Genomic DNA, 10,922 nt, shown 5'->3' with positions numbered 1-10,922 from the left:
CCTCTGGCGTTATACTGGTCATGAGCTCAGCCCGCACAGGTCTCGACTGGCATGTTAAAGCAAGCTGCCAGCCTCGGTGGGCAGTTGGCGCCGGGTCCACTACCAGCTGGTGAGGTTTCTGTGCCATTCTCAGGGCCATCAGGCTCATCTGTCAAAACTCCTGCGACAACCTCTCCTATGTGTATTTAATGAAAGTGTCACTCCGCTACTTTGAGTGAGCACAAATCACCCGTGGACCCTGGAGACGAGTAGTGTTCTGTGGCAGGATCTACTCAAATACTGGTTTTCAGTGAATATAGCAGTGTATTTATACTTTATTTTCCAAATAAGGTGGGTTACATGAGAACTTATACCTCAAAATACTTGTAGTCTCACTGAAGTAACAGATAAGGATACATTGCTGTACATAGAGCCCTGGTCACTGTGAAACCTTGCTGCCAATGTGCCTACTATACATCTTCTCCACTTATTTTTCGACCTTCCCCGGTTCCTCTCTGAGCAATTAACCTTTTGTGTGCAACATACTTGCACATGTGCTGTGTTGTTCCGCATGTATGTGTGTGTGTATGTGTGTGTGTGTGCGCGCCTGCTTCCTCTGCTGATTGATTGGCGTGCGGGTTCAATGATCAAAAAAGCTTTTACGATTATAGGACAACTCTTTCTCTTAAGGCACATGTTAAGTTGTTTGTTGCCAGGAGAAACAGACACTTCATCACGCTACTGTAAATTATTTCCCTGCTCCCTCACCCCCAAGCTCCCGTCTCCTCGTTTCATTTTATAGAGGGGATATTTTTGTGGGAGACCTCCCATTTTTTTCCCCGGTGGAAAAAGCAGGGAAGGCTCAAAGGGATGTAATGCTGTTTGAGGACAATAGCTTATCTACGAGCAACGGTGTCTCGGCTAATTTGTACGACTTGCCACATCCTGCCGTGGCGCAACAGCTGAGTGCTTTCAGAGAAAGACTGATTTGACTCTGGCCATTATCTTTTGATAGATAATGGGTCCGCAGGTGCTTTTCTCCTCCCTCAGGGTGGGGTTTTGAAGATGGAGGACATGTTTTTGCCCATTGACATTGATGCAATACAACCCAGAAGCAAGGGCCCTAATGTCTGTGTGGAGTCCACTCAATCCTGGTGCCTAGTGTCCTCTCCTCGCCCCGGCCACAGCCTGCGGAGCCCTACAACCAAGCAGTGTGCGCACCAACCATGAGTCATTAAGGGCTCTGTTTAGACAGGGCTAGGGGTCATTGGGGTGGAAGCTAATGTATAGTCTCAGGATGGACTCACAAATCGGAGGCAGTCCAATCCAAATGACCTTTTTTCTTTCTTTGAGGAAACAAAGAAGAGAAAGAAATTAGAAGGACAAAGTCAGATGTTTCTGTTGCAAAAGTCGAAATAGAAAGTTATATTGACAATGTTTCAGAACTCATTGAGCTGATTATTCCAAAATAACTTTAAATACAGGTAAAAATGTTTTGGCAAACTCAACATATTACTCTCAATTGCGAGCAAACAAGACCACAACTGGTATTTATCTTGCATAGGTAAGTTTGGAATGGCAAGAGTTCATGAGTATTTGGAGAGAAAAAAAAAAATCACACTTTGCAATTAATTAAAGTAAATCCTTTCAGTGTAGTTTTTACCACATTTAAAAGCCAGAAACTTGACCATTAACCTCCAAATGGATGTGAAACACTGCGAGTGTTCCCCTTTCGCTTTCTAAAAACAATGTGCCTCAAAAAGGTCTGTAAAATGAATGAGTTTTAAATGCCTTTTTTTTCAGGCAAACTCAATTAGCAACCTGTTTTTTTCTCCCCTTTTGCAAAGAGCCCTACATTAGCACCGAGGCTAGTTATTATTTCCAGCGCGGACATCTTTACAAATCATTTCTTTTTGCCTTCCCACCACTGCCTCCCGTGTGCCACTATGTTCCAAAGTGGGCTCCAATTATGAAAGCATTAAAAATGCTAGTGAAGGATTTAGGTACATTACACCACTCAATGACATTCTACTTGCCATTATGTTATTAGCAGAGTGCTATGTGTAAAAAGGACCTTTAATTGGGCTTGTGTTGTAGAAAATACTTTTAAAGCTGCCACTGTTAACCTCCCTCCCAACCTCCTGCACTGGCAGCTGTGCTTGCTGTGAAAAGCTTCCCATCTTGGCCGATTTGGCTAAAATCCCTCACTCATGACAGGTCTTTCAGGGTAGGACCTACACAAATTCAAGAATGTGCACACATTCGTTTACTCTCGATCTCTTCTTGGAAACCCTTTTTAGAAAGTCACATCCAGACTGGATTAAGAAGGTATGGGCTCCACATCCAGTACATGGATGTTCATGCCACAACGAATGGTGATCTTCATTATCGATACATCTGCAGATACCTTTTTGGTAATAATTGATGAATCTTTAAGTTTATAATGTGACAGATGGAAGCGTAAAATGCTCAACTCAGTTTCCCCGCAACCAAAGGTTACGTCGTCAGAATAAAGTATTCAATTTGGACAACTGGCAAATATTCAATTTGAATGAACCGGAAACACATATGTAGATTTTCTGTCGATCAACTCATCAATTCATGAACTAATAGTTAATCCTCCACTGTGTTTCTTTGCCGTGTGCATGCAGCTCATGTCTCGTTCAACCGCAATGTTTGATTTAGTGCATTTTAGTGTTCACCTCATTGGTTTGTGAGGGCTTTGAAGGATTCTCATGTGAAATATGGTTTTTTAACCAACATAGGAGTCCGCCATTCAAGTCACAACGTTACAATCTACAGATAATTGTTTATTAATTGAAAGGAAAAGTGCTGCGTGTGGCGTGTTTCTCTTTGAAAAAAAAGAGAAAGAAAAAAAAAAGTGCATCTTGCTCTTCTATGGCGAGAGTAACAGATGGAGTTTGGGTTCCGTCCTGTGCTGCATCCACACACCCGATGTGTCATCTGTCATTATATTCAGGTCATTGTCTGGAGCTCAGTGGCAGTGTGACTGAGTTGGCCGCGGCTTGACAACTGTCTCTGTTTCACACAGACAGGGAGAGAATATGCAGAATCTGTGTGCCATTGTGCGGCCTCGTTCAGTTTCCCCAAATTAGGACTAAGACGATGCATGCATCAATATATATATATATATATACTCTTCTGTGGCCTCTTCACGTTCAATATTAGTAGATGGCGCAATATTGTGAAGAGTCTGTTGTATGTGGCCTGCTGTCATGCATGCTTTTCTGCATGATATCTATGATGTTTACTGTGCTGCCTTACAAACAGAATTTCCTGCAGGACAACAGATGGTGTCGTGTCATGTTGTATTGCATTATCAAAATGGGTATTGTGTACTCTCCAGTGGAGTGTTTGTCTTTTCACCTCGCTGGGACACAAAAACGTCATTGGATGACATATAGTCCAAATTGAAAAGTAAACAATAAACGCATACATACAACATACAGGGGACTCACACCCAGGAGGCCTTCGTGCCCCATGTGGAACCAAAGCGCTACTAAGGAATGTCAAATATGCAGATACAAATCGACCCTTGTGGATGAGCTTGGACAGAAAGCGCGTTCACTTCTTCTGACACTCTGTGGTCATCTGCAGGCCCTGAAGAAGAGTTGGGTAATGGTAGCAGCAGTGACCTCTCCTGATGCTTTATTTAGCAGAGTTCTTGCTTGGACAGCTGTGTTATTCCTCGCTTCTGTTACAGCAAGACTGAAAGCGGTTTGTACTAGTCATCTTGGTTCTGTATGCTTGTGTATGTAGAAATGAGAATAGCTGGCCCACCTTAAGTGTGCCTGGGCAGACGTTGGCACTAACTTCCCTTTAATCAGGAGGTGGTAAGCAACACGGGACCTTGGCTTGTGTCTTGAGGAGTTGTAGCATTTATATACTGATAAATAGCCTTAACTGCTCATGTTCTTAGTCTCACACACGCTCTCGCTCTCTCTTGCTCTTGCTCTCTCTCTCTTGCTCTCTCTATCTCTCTCTTGCTCTCGCTCTCTCTCACACTCTCTATCGCTCTCTCTTTCTGTCTTTCTTTCTTTCTGTCTCTCTCAGCTGCACACTTGCTAAAGTTACACCCCCAACCTATACACACGTTATTCCTTAAAGGAGTTTAGCTACTTGTATAACACATGTTTGTTTAAAAAAGAAAAAAACATATTTAAAATAATAATAAAAAACATCTTGATGCCTAAGCCCAGCTGGGAGTCAACTTAGGAGGTCACTGGCAGAAACCCTGATGACAACAATGAGTCTGAGATAGCCGACAGTTGAACCATCTGACCGTCTTGTGCCTTGCTGTGCTTGATGCTTGGACAGGTTATTATTAATGCCTTTCAGAGTTTAGACTTTTTAGATGCATCTCCCTGTCCTTGCTTTAGACCTGCAGGGTCAGGGCTTCCACATAGGCTTCTGATTATATACTGTATGTATGCATAAATCTATCTATAGGTTGCCCTGATGGTGTGTGCGGTTGTTCACACATGTGTTCTACATACTTGTTTGTTTGTGGTCATGTGAAAGCGACAGTGAAACTACGGACATGTAATGTTGTGTAGGTGTGTGTGTGTGTGTGTGTGTGTGTGTGTGTGTGTCCATGTGGCTTGTTGAAGTTACATTTGTACCTCTTTGGCTTTCTGTATTCTGATAAAGTAGATGATCAACCCTCAACCTAATACATTTTACATTTCTCTAGTTGCAAGTATTTACCAGAACCAAAGCCCCATGTCCCTCATGTACAGTATGCTCATGTATTAATAACTTTGCCTGGCTTAGTCGCACACTTCAACAGCACGTTTCACATTCAAGTGAATAAAATATATCCTTTGAAATACATTTATTAATAAGAACCATTGACCGGCAGTATTGACTGAAGCTCAAGGGCCTGTATCCAATAAAATATGTTAACCTTGTGCCTGCCAGGAACTGTCAAAGCTACTGGAAGAAGCAGAGGAAAAACAAAGCATGCATGTTTTCTTTATTTTTATTTTGTAAAAATGTGCTCAGTAAATTGAATGTTGCATTTAAATTTGATCGTCAACAGTGCAATTTAAAACAACCACATTTTTGTAAAGATGCTGCATCTTTTATATTTTTATTATACTTTCAAATATTTTTTTATTACTAGCCCTAGCCAGCTGTAATGATGAATGTACAAACCCATTCTCTTTGTGTGCGTGTGTGTGTGTGTGTGTGTGCGTGTGTGTGTGTGTGCGTGTGTGTGTGCGCGCGTGTGTATGCGTGTGCATGCGTGCGTGTGTGCGTGCACGTGTGCGCGCGTGTGTGTGTGTGCGTGTGCATGCGTGTGTGTGTGTATGTGTGTGCGTGTGCATGCGTGTGTGTGTGTGCGTGTGCATGCGTGTGTATGTGTGTGTGTGCGTGTGTGAGTGCAGCTCTGCCTTTCACTATCGGTTAGAGGGCTAACACCTCTTACAGGTTAAGTCTTTTTTTTTAAAGAGAGCGAATAGCAGCATTTTGTGGTCCCTCCTCCCTTTTTCCTTTCCTTGCCCCACTCATCTGTCAATGAAAGACACAGTTTTGCCACAAGGCATTGTGTGTTTAGCGGTGGTGCCAGCAACTGCCATTTGGGTGTAGAGGCAAGGGGGATCCACCCCCTTTGAACGGCTGCCAAGCCAGCCAGCTTGCACCTTCTTTAATAACTTCCCCCGAAGGCACTTCCTTCTTTTTCTCACCCTCTCCCTCCCCTCTCTCTTCTTTTTTTTCTTCTCCTTTCTCTCATTCCCTCCCACCTTCCTACCTCTTCTATTTTTTTTCTAAATGACTGCAGTTTTCACGGGTAAAGCTGTGATGCTGATAAGAAAGGTAAGGCTGCTTTTAACTGGCAGCCTGACACCAAATCTCTGTGGAAAATACACGCAAATGAGTAGAGCGTTAGGAGCATGTGTGGACTTACAGAGGCTTATAGAGTGTTTTCTAGAATAGATATTGTAATTGTATTAAAAAATCCATTCAACATATCAATTTCTTCTTTTGTTAATTCATAAAAATCTTCAATACCAGTCCGTTAAGTCGCACAAATCTATTCCGGTGTTCCTCGTAATAAGAGTTTTTTTAAATCAGAGAAAGCATGCTCAACTTTTAACAGAAAAGATTACAAATCAGTATAGATTTTTGTACTCTGTGGCACTCATTACTCAGTACTTGTACCACCTATTCGTGCATAAGAGTACTGATAAGGGTCCTGACGAATACAAACTATATCTGATTCTCATTAATATATTTATTTACTTATCACCAAGGAGAAAAAAAACACACAGGCAATATGCGAGTCTTCTGGAGTGAGGATGTGAAATCACTTCTTCTTTATGTCATCTTACAGAAAGCTACAAAGGAGACACATATTTGGATGAGGGGGGGGGGAGGGGGAGGGGAGGAGGAGTGGACTACATATAATAGATATTTAATGAATTATACCAGAAGTACCAAAGAAAAGTACAGGAAAACAAAAGTCTAAATATCAGGGCCTCCTCATCTTTGCCCTGCTTGACTGTGATTGCTCTTCCTTCCTCTTTCATAGCCAGCCTCTCGGTGGGCCTCTCAGGACATGGTTAACTCTGCCATAAAGGCCCTCTCTGAACTCCCGACCCGTCAGTTCCACTGTACAACACCATGGCCCCGGGACAGACAAGCTAGAGTGGAGAGGTAAGGAGCAAAGCGGCAGAGAGACCTGGCTAAAAGCACAGTAGGCAATAGGTGTCATATTACGGGCGTGTAATACACTATGTCACCTCAACGGCGTATGGGCCATTAGGACTATAACCGCACACACCCTGGCGTTTATTTTGTCACTAGGGATTATTCAGAACAAACAGACTTTGCCGGGGAATGTGTGTGTCTTTGTGTATGCTTGTATTCTGTTTGTGAGTGTCGACAAATATATTGTTTGTGTACAGTGCGCGTGTCTGCGCCTTGATTTATATTATCAGGAGAATATTTCTCCCTTTAAATCCACGGCCACCTTATTTTTAACGTGTGCCTCCTGTGTGTGTGTGTGTGTGTGATCATATGGTGCGTACTTTACGTGGTGTGTCAGTGGTGGTGTATTAAAGGATGGCGGGGTAAGAAGGGGGGGCTGAAAATGAGAATGTAAATACAGGCGTGAGCTCACCCAACTCCCCCCATCACCTCCTCGTAGTCGTCCTCCTCCTCTCCCTCCCGTGTGAGGGTGAGCCAGCTAGAGGGTGACCTTGCCCAGTGTAATTAAAGTGAAACACCTTGACTTGTCACCATTGCCTGAGACAGCTTAAATCTCCCTAATGTAAATGGAGGCTGCCGCTGACGTGCTGCTAGGCATGGCCGCGGAGAAGATACAAGCGCTGGTGATCCATCTCTGTACCAGTGCACACACACACGCACACACACACACACACACACACACACACCCCCACACACACACACACTCCCTCTTTTGCTTTTTCTCTCTCTCTCTCTCGCTCTCCCTCTCATTCTCACTCTCACTCTCACGCTCTTTCTTTCCTTTCTGACACACACACACGCACGCATGCACGCACGCACACACGCACGCACACACGCACGCACACACGCACAACTGTACACAATCTTTCTTTCTCTTCTTCTCCTCTCTCGATAGTAAACACCCTCCTTCCTCTCCCCTCACACCCATCTTTGGCATTCTGCAACCCCCACCTCATCTTGCTGTCCACTTCCTTTATTTATTTTACACCCCAGACAGCACAATGCTTACCTTTTATAGCAGCAGCAGCAATGCCTCATGGGATAGCTCAGGTGTTGTGGTGAAAGATGGCACGAACATGGAATGATTCAGAGGGTAGTGAAATGATCAGTCCTATCAACAAGAACATGATACAAATAATTCTGGTGTTGTCAGCGTGATGATTTATAAGAGGACAATTCATAGTGCATTTAGAAGTGTGCTGAATGTGTATGTGGTCTTCAAAAGTGCCTTATGACATTTTTTGGAGACTTCCCACGCTGCTCTGATTAATCCTGTTTTCTCACTAAGAAACACGACTCCTATCTACTGGCAGTTTTTTTTGGGTGGAGGGGGTGGGGTGGTGGGGGTAGGGGTGGATAGCGGTACAGAGATGGCAATTAGCAGTGAAATTCTGTTGACTTTGCCCTTCAATTAAAGCTCTGTTATACAAAAGTCTTGTTGACCCTTCTGTCCTGCCCTCCATTAGAAGTCATGGCAACACTTTGCTGAATGACTGCCTACTAAATTCCAGGCTCATTTGCTGTTTGGGGAACCGGGGACCGCCTGAAACGTCAACAGAAGCAGGACCCCGGTCTCTTGCCAAAAAAACAAACACATCGTCCTGTCTGAATGCCACAATGGCATGTGAAAGAATGCTATCTGTCCCCTTGTGCCAACTTTACCAGTTGCCGGTGCCCTGTGCCAGGCCTACTCCCCACCTGCCCCCCTTTCCCTCCCGTGCCCTGCACAGGCAGTGGGCACCGTGACAGGAGCCAGACGCCCATCATGTGTCTGCACCAGGCAGCGTGCCCTCTTGCCCTGATCCCCGGGGCGGAGCAGTTACGGTCCCATACTCTTCTCCGGAAGATGCCAAGGATTGTGGGTGGTGCCAGGCAGCGGATATGTCCCGCAGTACACCCACACTCTGATGGCCTTTGAGGATGCCCGGTGGTTGCACGGCTGTGCCAATCCAACAGGGAATCGACCTGGCAGAGAGGGTTGTTTCTGTTTTGCTTGCCCTCCAGTAACGACTCTGCTGTGGGAATCCTCTCTCCTTTTGTAGATGCCTGTCGACAGGCGCTGACTGAGGTTGAGTCTTTAGTGTCGGATATTTTCTAAGCATACAGAGAGAAAACTGTGAAGAAATATTTCATGATCCACGAGTGGCTGCACGCTCCTGTGGATCTGACAGATCAGATAATATTAGTTCATCCGCAAAAGGCGAATCTATATTCTCCGCTCTTACAAAGACTTGAAGGCTCAGACTGAAGACAAAGACCGTTTACCTGCCTCCGTGCTGTAGCATCATAGACAAGTACAGGTTTAGACAGCAAGGCAGCAGAGAGAGAGAGAGAGACAACAAACAAGCATGCTTCTATTGTGATGGACAGCATCCACTGTGAGGTTCAGGATGTCAATGTGTTTGGTGTATGATGTAGCAACTGCTTCAGCCATGGGGGTCTATAGAAGGAAAAAAAGAATGAGCAAGTAAGAGAGACCGCGTGGGAGTGGGAAAAGAGAAACAGAATGAGCAATGAGCTCAGGTGGGTCTGACATCTGCATTCTCTTCCTGTCTTTTTTTCTGAAGGGAGGGAGGGAGGAGGAGGAAGAGGTGAAAAGGAAGGGGTGGCGGTGGGGTAAGGGGTGGGGGGGTGGGGGGGGGGTGGGGGGGGCAAGCTTGACGAAAACAAGTACGAGATGAAGGCCTTTCTGAAGGCTACAAAGGAGCTGCACATTGGAAAAGGGCCGGGGAGCCCTCAATGGGGCTGAGGAACATACAGACAAAACTTGGGAAGGAAGAAGGCATGCCTTACAATGGCACCGGGCCCCATGCTCGGTTCAAAGAGCCAGTCAGAAATACAAAAAGAGGAAGAGGGCGAAAGACAGAGTGGAAATGATGGACCTGCTGGGAAGTATCGTGGTCGTAGCAGCAGGGGGGGAAGGGGGCTGGTGCATACGCTGGGCAAAAGGCCACCGAGTTTTCTCAGCTATTCATTGGAAAACAAACATGCATCTGCAAACTGCATCTGGGAGTGGATTTTGTCTTGGTCCTCAAAAAAAAAAGAAGCCCACCAGTGCTCCATGTGTGGCCTTGTGCTAAAAGTCAGGCCAAATAGGCAGAGAAAGGGAATAGTCTGGGGGGCGAAATAAGGAGGGAGGAGAGGAAGCAAGTAAGAACAAATGAGGAGAGTCGGTGGGAAATACAAGTGAGACCGAACAGCGGATTCACTATCGATGATGTCATACCATTGCTGAAACTGTAAAATAAAATGAGTCTTTATCTTTGCTTGTGAGTGCGCGATCAGCTACAATTCCTCACGATTTACCACACGTTATTTTTGATATCTAAGTATTAGATTTAATTTCAATTAAATATCTGTCATGTCAATTTTCGAGAATTGCACTGGTACGGCAGTTAGCTCGGGCGTTATTTTGTGGACACGGCACACAAAGAGAGAAACCGAGTGACAGTGAGCTGTTTGTATGTCCTTGGGATGCCAGTGTCATTGTCAAGGCTTATCAGAATCTAGGGGCAAAGAATGAGCGCGGGGAGGGGCTGAGGGAGGGAGGGAAGGGCAGGGGGAGAAAAAAATGGAACCGAAAATGCACATGGCTTTAATAAAACTTTATCAGGAGTTACCTCAGCTCTGTCTCTCTCCTCCCCCCCTCCTCCGGTACCCAGTGACACCGTGGCTCTAATATTCAAAAAGCTCTGGGTACGCGGCTGCGGGAATCACGTTTAACTTTACCAATTTCTTATTGCCTGTCAGTCTCTCTAATTTGATCTGGCGTTGGACAGTTACAGTTTTGGACAGCGGAGTCACGGCACATATTGGCAGGGAGACTGGCAGCTAATAAAAGCCAGCTTGGTATTTACTCCCCTTTTCCTTTTCTTTATAATATATCTCAATATTGTTATTATGAATATATATGCATTTAAGCCTCACCTATCTCTCCGGGTGGCTTCTCGGTTAATAATGTCTTATTGATTTCCATACCGGACTGGCTATATATCTGTTTTAATTTAAAGGCCTTATCGCGCCCTCTGTGATTCACATGAACCCTTCCTTTATTTCTTTTCCTTTTTTCCCCCACAGGCATTATTAAGTCTCTGTAGGAGTAAAGGTAACATGTTTTTTTTACAGTCTGACTGGTTACTTTATATGAGGGAGGGATACTCATTACAGGCCCCACACCTTCCCCAAGTCAGCCTTCATCTTTTCTTTGA

Source organism: Cyclopterus lumpus, chromosome 16 (genome assembly GCF_009769545.1).
Source record: "Cyclopterus lumpus isolate fCycLum1 chromosome 16, fCycLum1.pri, whole genome shotgun sequence".
NCBI lineage: Eukaryota > Metazoa > Chordata > Actinopteri > Perciformes > Cyclopteridae > Cyclopterus > Cyclopterus lumpus.
The sequence above is the reverse complement of the archived record's forward strand: the minus strand, read 5'-3'. Positions refer to the sequence as shown.